General features: G+C 41.4%; 1 pseudogene; it reads right to left on the reverse strand.

Annotated features, from left to right (window-relative positions):
* Nucleotides 1-6,296: 6,296 nt before the first annotated feature.
* On the reverse strand, nt 6,297-6,670 carry LOC122727457 (annotated as a pseudogene).
* Between the last annotated feature and the right edge of the window lie 2,901 nt (nt 6,671-9,571).

Raw genomic sequence — 9,571 nt, forward strand, 5'->3', positions numbered from 1 at the left:
TAGTTCTCTATATTTCTGTAGTGAGTATTTTTAATTTAAAAAATACACTCAGGGTATATACATATATGTTTTCATTCACTGACTTATTTTTCTATTCATATAATAAACATTTATTGAGCGCCTCCTATGTACAAAGTACTGTGTCAAATGTTAGAGGAGATATAAAGATGAATGATATATGGTCCCTGCCTCAAAGAGTTTGCCTTTTATTTTCCTTTTATTTTCTTTTTTTTTGGGGGGGGTGGCAGGTCAGTGAGGGTTAAGTGACTTGCCCAGGGTCACACAGCTAGTAAGTGTCAAGTGTCTGAGACCGGATTTGAACTTAGGTCCTTCTGAATCCAGGGCCAGTGCTTTATCCATTGTGCCACCTAGATGACCCTGCCCTTTATTTTCAATGCTTATGAGATAATGTCCAAGTTATTGAGTTTGGCATTCAAGTCTTCATAACCCAATTCTAGGGAAGACAATATGACATAATAGAAAAAAGAATAGATTTGGAATCAAAAGAACTGCATTCAGATTCTAAATCTGCCACTTACTATCTATGCATGTGTGGGTAAATCATGGACCTCAGTTTACTTAGTTATAAAATGCGCAGATTGGAATAAATGATCTATAAGGTTCCTTCTAGCATATATATGTATGTATGTATATATGTATACACATATGTGTATATATCTGAATGAATGATATAAAATCTTATATCTTTCCAGTTTCTAGTATACTACTCCTCTACATGAACTTCATCTTATTCCACTCAATGTCCCCCAAATGTTGCGTACTTATTCACCTCTATGCCTTTGTTCATGCCAGTCCTCTACCAAGAACAGAATGCCCATTGTTCTATATCTAACCACAAACCCCACCGATTCTTTAAGGCTCAGCCTAAATTCTACCTCATGGTGAAGCCCTTTCAGACTATCCCAACACATCTGTCCCTTGTATTCCTATATATTGTATATACTGTTCATTTTGCATTTATGGGTTTATATTATTCATTAGAGTTTATGTTTATATATCTTTGACTATAAATTATTTAAAGGCATGGCCAGTGTTTCGTTTTTCTGTGTGTACACATATCTAGCATAATGTCTTGCATGTAGAAAGTGCCTGATAGGCATGGTAATTATTGCTGATCAATTGGTGAGTGTTTAGCCTATACACAGGGGATAAAGAAACTCTTTTCATCTTGTTATGGACCCATGAGTTATAGGTGGATGAAAGTATGAGGAGACAGAATGCTCCTGGACCTGAGATATCATCATTGACAGCAGCCAAGATCATGATTCCTAACTCTTTTGGAGTTATGGCACCCTATTGTTGGTTTCCTTGTGAGATGTTTCCCCACCAATTTCCTGAGCTTAAATCCAGTTCAATTTTTGCCCCTGCCTAACCTTTATTTATGTTACGGGGAAAAGAAAAGTACCTTTCAAATGAGCTACATCACACCCAGGCCAAATGACTGGGGGTGTTATTATTTATGTAAGCAAATAAAGTAAAAACTGGCTAAGTAATATCACAAAAATATACTCCCTGGGAATTTTTTTTTCACTACTTAGCCTCAAATTCTTATCTTGGCTCCTTCTGGTGGCATTGATTCAGCTCTACCTCTGAGCCAGGGATCATATGAAGCCACAGTTGGCACAATACTATGTGATGAAATGACCCTGTCTGATCATTGAGGGAGTGATTATATGCTAATAATTCCACAGACCCATAAAAATTGTATTGTGGTAGATTTTTTTTTTGCATGTTGTGGTAAATTTTGCAACAAAATAGATTTCAGGATGGAGACAAATAGGGCCAGGGATTAAGCACCCTGAGTTAAGGGAAGATTATGATTTCCAAGTGAAGATAGGAAAAGGCATCAATTGTGTCTATTAGTTTAGCTCAGTCACAGCCGAGAGGTAGGGATAGGCTGCCTAGGAGTTTAAGTCCCAAACTAAAGATCAAATCTGATGAGACAGAGTGTGAAGCCATGTAAGAGAGATGCAGAAGGGGGCAGCTAGGTGGCATGGTGAATAGAGCACTGGCCCTGGAGTCAGGAGGACCTGAGTTCAAATCTGACCTCAGACACTTGACACTTACTAGCTGTGTGACCCTGGGCAAGTCACTTAACCCCAATTGCCTCACCAAAAAGAGAGAGAGAGAGAGAGAGAGAGAGAGAGAGAGAGAGAGAGAGAGAGAGAGAGAGAGAGAAATGCAGAGATCCCAATCTCAGATGGTACCTGGTGTGAGCCTGGGCCATGCAGCTCATGGTCTAGACAGACTAAGATGGGATAGTGACCAGATGTGGGATTTCATTTGTGTAGGGAGCTTTTAGATGAAGAAATTCCCTCCATCGATATAGTTTGGCGACATCTCAAGTCTTAGAGAATTGTGTAGAGCATAACATGTTAGGTGGCTTGCTCATGGTCACCCAACTAGTATATGTCAGAAACAGGACTTGAAACCCAGTTCTCCTTGCTCCAATGGTGGTTCTCTATCCACTGTGCAACACTGCCAAGGAGGCCAAAAAGATCCTGCTAGTAGTATTTGTTATGGGGATGAGTCAGAAGATGAAGAAATGAAACAAGGTATGATAGGGATTAGAGAATGAATCATTCCAGATAAGGGCTAAAGGAGGCATTAACAACAAGTATTTATTTATTTATTTGTTTGTTTATTCATTCATTCATTTATTTATTTACTTTGCTGGGCAATGAGGGTTAAGTGACTTGCCCAGGGTCACACAGCTAGTAAGTGTCAAGTGTCTGAGGCTAAATTTGAACTCAGGTCCTCTTGAATCCAAGGCCAGTGCTTTATCCACTGCGCCACCTAGCTGCCCCCTACAACAAGCATTTATTAAGTGCCTCCTATGTGTCAGGCATAGTGCTAAGCCATTTTACCGATGAGGAAACTGAGGTGGAGAAAGGTTAAGTGACTTAGGGTCACATGGCTACTAAGTATCTAAGGTAAGATTCAAACTCAGGTCTCATTTATAGTGTTCTTTCCATTACATAATCTAGATGCTTTTATAGTATTTCATAGCAAATCCTTTTAAAAACACTTAACAAATTTGTGTACTGGTATCAGAGTAAGATTAGGGAGGTAGAATAAGGGGTAGATACCTAGTCCTCCAGGCATCTAGGTAGCATAATGGATAGAATGCTGGGCCTGGAGTCAGGAAGATGAGTTCAAATCCAGCATCCAAATACCTACTAGTTGTATGATCCTAGGCAAGTCATTGAAGCTATGCTTGCCTCAATTTCCTCAACTGTGATTAGTACCTTCCTCCCAGGGTTGTTATGAAAATCAAATGAGATAATATTTCTAATGTTCCAGACATATGGTAGGCATTTAAATGCTTGTTCCCTTCACCTTCCTACCCCCACCCACCTAGCAAAGAACATCTCTGTGATCTTATCTTTACAAGCAGGGCTAGGGTATTAAATCAAGAGGAAACTAGAGGAAGAAGAAAGAATGAGGGTCAGAAGTCCGTCGCACCCTGTGATACCAACCCTGGAGTAATGTAAAACTTTGAGCAGAGCTAGGACACTTAGGGAGGATAGGGGAAGGGATAGGATGTGAAGCCAGAAATACCAATTGATGCACAACTTGGGCCAGGTAAGTACATCAAAAATACTGCCATCATTTTCAGGGTATTTTTGTGTCTACTCATCAAAGCTCTCAGCTCATGCTGCCACCTACTTAGCCACCACTTTCCTTCACTCTGCAGCTATCAAATTGCTATGCAAGTGCCATTATCTAAGTGAGCAGCTTGATTGGAATGGATCAAAGGTAATTTTAAAAACCAAAAGCATTGTTTGCTATGACACAGACTTCACTTTCCATTCAATCCCTGGACCTGGCCTTTTCTTCCCCATCCCCTTACCTTTCTGTCTCTGTCTCTGTTTCTATCTCTTCTGTCTCTATATTCTAACTCCCTCTCTGTTTTTGTCTCTGTCCCTGCCTCTCTTACACACACACAAACACACACACCCTTCAATCTAGAGATGAGAGCTGGCCTGGATAATCTGTGTCTGCCTGTGAAAAGAAGAAGGATACACACAGTTAACTCACAACTGGTTTGGAAAGTGACGTAAAAAACTGATTCTTCTAGTCACAAACCACGCTGATAAATAGGGTACCAAGGTCCAAGAAAGCTGCTCCTCCAAATTTGCAAATTTTCTGCTTTTCAGTCTGTCCTTAAAACCCTTGTCCTGGATCAAGGAGGAAGCTAGGTGGCACAGTGGATAAAGCACCAACCATGGATTCAGGAGGACCTGAGTTCAAATCTGGCCTCAGACACTTGACACTTAAAGTCACTTAACCCCAATTGCCTCACCAAAAAAAAAAAGAGAGAGAGAGAGAAAGAGATAGAAAACCCTTACCCTGGATCAGGACACTGATAAAATGTCCCACAAGCTAATGCCCACACGACACTCTTAACTGTCATAAATCTAACACCGACAGCAGCAGGTGGACAGGTGTGACACGGGGTGCTGTTGTGTCCCCCTCCAAGCCCCTTCTCTTTGATCTTCCCAAAAAAACCATGTTTAGTAACCAATATCCCACAATCTTGTTACCCCATAAGTCTGTCAATCAAATCCAACATCATACCGAAGAGGCTTCTTGAACATAATTGCTTTGCCCCTCTGTCTTTCTTTCTGGGTGAAGATATTATCTTATGCTATATGAGAAATAGTTGAGCAGAGACCTAATGACCACCCATCAGGGATGGAATTGTAAACTGAAGTCCAGAGGGGTTAAAGATACACTCAAGGTCACACAGGTTCTAAGGAGCAGAATTAGGACTTGAAGCCAGTCACCTGACTCTTAATCCTGTATTCTTGCTTCTGCATCACAGCTAATTCTATAGCTCTGCTTTTCTATCTTCCAACTTGGCCACTTTAGCGTAGCCAGTTCTATTCCTGGCTTGAAGCATTCTCTAAGGGAGGAGCTGATTAAAATCCCCCCAATTGGTTACATGATGGCCAGCCTTCTAGTCATAAGCCTCTCCAAACATAGCTAGAATGATTTTGGGGGGGGGGCGATAACAGGCATCAGGCCGGTGATTGAAGTTTTTCCAGGATGGAAGGGCCTGCCAGGGCTTGTACTCACTCTGATGCCATGGCTTTTGAGGACTGAGATTTACCTCCCTGCCAGAATTTGTCATTGAAGTAGGATTTCAATAGAGGAACCCAAGAGAACTCAGGTGAATTTAATGTTTAATCTTGTCTTTTTGAAGTTTCTGGCCTACCTGGTTTTGTGCTGCCTATTTTCTTTAATATTGTCTCTGAGGTGTTCCAACTCCCACATCTTATAGGGCTTTCATAGTTTCCACTTCCATTCCCTTCCCCATTATAGATCTTGAGCCTGGATTTCCTTCCCAGATCTACTTAGAGAGAAGGGTCAACACTGCATCTAGTTAAAATTATTCCTACTCTAATACCCCGTTTCCTTACACCCAGTTCTCTCCTTCCTCCAAAAGGAAGCTCTATCTTAGAGAGTATTTTAATCAACTCCTTTCCTCAGTTACAGCAGGAGGGAAAAGGTTATAGAGCTGGAAGAGACCTGTTGAGGGAAGGCCTGACACTGGCACCTGGTTAGTTCTGGTTTGATGTTGGGATGAAATGAGGCACTTGTAGGTCATTGAACAGTTAACAAAAGGGGGTTTACTTATTCCTAACACAGCAGAGAAATGCATCAAGGATACTGAATAGCTTCCAGAGAGTCTCCTCTCTTCTCCATATTTGAGTCTGGTCAGCAGTACAGCTAGGGTAACTCATAATCTTAGAGAATACACCAAGTCAGCTAGGTGGCCCAGGGCATAGAGCATAAGGCATAGAGCCTCAAGTCAGAAAGACCTGAGTTCAGATTTTGACTCAGATTTTGACTCCTTGTGTGACTCTGAATAAGTTATTTAATCTCCATTTGCCTAAGGTTTCCCTAATATAAAGTAGAGATAGTAATAGCCTAACTCCCAGGATTGTTTTTAGGATCAAATGATATAACATTTGTAAAGAGTTCAGTGTCTGGCAAATAGCGGGTGTTCAATAAATATTTATTTCCTTCCTTCCTGTTTTTAGTATCCTTTCAGGGATTCTTGAAATATTAATTTCTTTCCTTTCTGTTAGTGTCTGTTGTGTCAAAAACAACATGAATCAATATTTTTTTTTCAGTTCTCACAGCAATAAAAATGTTTAACATTGAAAGTCATCTAAGAACAGTCTCTGCCCACCATCTTTCACCCACAAGCCACACAGCCCTCCCAGGTAAGGTCCTACAGAGACACCTGAGCTGCAGGTGCGGCCCTAGACTAAGAGTCTCTCGATTGACTGCTGGACGGACTAAATCTGAGGCTTCAATTGGGAGCCTTCTTTGATGGTGACGGAGCACGTGATGACCGACCGGAAGATGCCACAAGCCCGCCCCAGTGCCTGCTTGGAGCGCACGAACACGCAGGGGACGTTCTTGTCAGATACAGCAGCGGGCTCGGTATCGGCATCACGATGAACTCCGAGATGCCTCTGTTGAGGGTTTTGGTGGCTTCGTTGGCGCCCTTCTGCAGTTGCTTGTAGTTACAGGACTGCTGTACCAGGTCCAGCAGCTTTTTGGTGAGCTGGGCATCTGCCAATGGGTAAACTTCGGGGTTCACTTCGGCCTCAGTCATCCTCGCGATCCTGCCGTCCGGTCCCCTCTTCGGAAGAGCGCTGGAATCGCTGGAGCACGAGTCCTCTCGGCTCAGAAGCTTCACGGAGGATGTCTGGAGTGGACGATAATTTTTTTTTTTAAGTAATGGTAAATAAGAGAATGGCCCCAGCTTATCAGGTTGTGGGGAGAAGTTATGGAAGGAAGTCAGTCAATCAATCAATCAACATTTATTAAGTACCTACTGGTGCCAAGCATTATGCTAAGCACTGGAGATACAAAAGGTGTCAAAAGACAGTCCCTGCCCTCAAGGTGCTCACAAGCTAATGGGGTAGATAACATGCAATGTGTGTATGTATTGCATGTATACACACACAAAAACAAAGGATAAATAGAACATAAGAGAGGGAAAGCAATAGAATCAAGAGGAGTTCAGAAAGACTTCAAAGCATGAATGAGAGCCTTTCAGGATGAGAAAGTATACATGGGTCTTATTCTTGAAGAGAGTATGGACTTTGAAATCTTGAAGTAGTGCTAAAATATATGAGAATGGAAAGAATTATATCCACTATTTAGATCATCCCAAAACGCTTAGTGAAGTTTAAAGCTATTAAAGCTTTTGGGACCCCCTATATACTGAGTTTTTTATCTGAACTACACGCACATTTGAAAAGGTATATTCCTTTAGACTTAGTGAAGCTGGAGGTCAGAGGGATAAAAACAGGCTTTGAGATATCAAATGGAAACTCAGATATAAAGGAAGCTACACACATACACACCTTTAAAAAAAATCTGAGGCTTAAATAACTCAAATGCATATAAAAAGACCAAAAATGAACCCTTAGAGCAGGGCTAGGCAGACAAATGTAGGGCCAAATTCAGGCTAGCCTATTTTTATACAGCCAGTGAGCTAAGAGTGGTTTTTTCTTTGTTAAATATAATAAAACTTTATTTAAAAATCTAAAAACCAGTCTTAGCTTGTATGAGGCATACAAAAAAGACAGAGATTCAATTTGGCCCACAGCCCATAGTTTGTCACCCCACCACAAGCACAGATCACCTTTATCCCCAACTGATCATCTGCATAAGACTCCAAAGGGAATCTAGGAAGTACATATATTTGACTCCTCACCTTAAATAAAGGCAGAGTCCTTCACTCTAGGAACTTCCTTAATCAGGTAGAATCGTCTACTTAGAGGCTAGACCTCTCCCATTTCTTGTCTGAAGGTGCCAAGCTCAGAGTCAAGCCCCTGAGGGAATTAAAGAAGAGAGAGTTCTGCCAACTGTGGGGCTGTTTGCCCTTGCTGAAAGGAGCACTATAACACTGTGTTAGAAGAGAGTACGGTAACACCCAGCTGAGCCAAAGTGAGCCTAGGAAGTCTCAAGGATCACCCCTTCCCTATAGAAGACCCAGTAAAGGATCGGGTTGCCCAGCTCATCCCTGATGAAGAGCCAGCTCAGCACCTTTCTTGTAGTACTGGATTGATTTATGCAGATTACCAATCCATCAGAGGTTTTGAGAAGCCAATTCAACCAGGCAGAGTAGAAACTCAATTGATAACCTGCCGTGCAGTGATTTCATGACTACTTCACAAATTTTAAAAGGACATGGAGGCCCTCTAATTCTAGAGCTGTGGGTTGCCCTACAGCATTTGTTGGTTGTGAGAATGAACCCCCAAAACTGAAATAGTTTTTACAAAGAAATTGATTTGGTCATTTAGTAAAGGGGAGAAATGGGAAAAAGGTGCAGCTCACTCGCATCTTTCTGAAGTTACCTTATAGTGAGTTTGGACAAGGGTATAAGGACATCTGCCTGATTGGCTTCACTTATGCAGTAAGTTTTCTCCAGAGAAGGGCAGTTTGAGATATATATCAGCAGGTAAGACAATCTAATTTGGGGAACCCAAAATATGTTTTAAGTGGCCCCAAAACAAGACCTAAGTGAACTCAAAACAAACCCTGGGTGGGATCTCATCATTCTTTGTAGCCATCTGGGTTTCCTGGAGTTTCTCTGAGATTAGCCTGACCTCTACAGTAAACTTTTAGGGTGAGACAATTTTCTAGTCACATAAATCTAGGTTCAAGCAATATTACCAAGTGATATATAATAAAGTATTTTTCTACAATTTTCTCTACAAATGTTCTCTATAGGCATGTTCCCTATAAATATGTGTCATTTCTATTTAAATATAAATTTGTGCCCACTCTTTCCCCCATGGACTCTCTGTGTGAGAGAATGTGTCTCATGTAATCTGGAGAGAATAATTTAGCAATTGTTTTTGTTCTGACCAGAAATTCTGAGGGTTTTCTCCTCCCATATTGATTCTTCTGTGTAGGCAAACTAGGTCATCTTTTGCTTTCATTCTTACCTAGTCTTTAATTGCTGAATGGGTGTTGCCCCAGACAAACTAAGACCTGGGAAAGACCTTAGCTTAAAAAGGTCAAGGTCACCCACTGCATTTGGAGCCATCTCTGGTTGACCTGACCCTTGCCACTGAACTCCAATGACTGTGGAAGAGAGAATGAGGCTGATTAACTTGCAAGTCAACCCTCCTGATGTCATTGGTCCTCTTCAAGAACAAAGGATGAACAACAATTTTGCTATGCCATTTGAGTCTTTTCTTAAAAGATAATTGAATGTACTGGTTGGTTGTTAAAGAAAAACACACCCTAATAGGGAGGCTCATGAGCTATGGTGTAGGAGGATAACCTACAGGGTTGTACTTGGAAACTTTAACAGTAGTACCAACTGATCTTTGGAGGACCCCATCTGCCAGGACCAATGTAGGTTTGAAGAATGACCCAAGATAGGATGTCACAATACAGCTTATGCCAAAAGTCTTAGTGTCATTTTAAGTTCTCCCTTGTATATGGGGAACGGGGGAAGGGGGCGCATTGGTCATGAAAAGAATTGTAGACCTCTACTCAGGTTCTCGTC

The sequence above is a fragment of the Dromiciops gliroides genome, chromosome 5 (genome assembly GCF_019393635.1).
Source record: "Dromiciops gliroides isolate mDroGli1 chromosome 5, mDroGli1.pri, whole genome shotgun sequence".
NCBI classification, from domain to species: domain Eukaryota; kingdom Metazoa; phylum Chordata; class Mammalia; order Microbiotheria; family Microbiotheriidae; genus Dromiciops; species Dromiciops gliroides.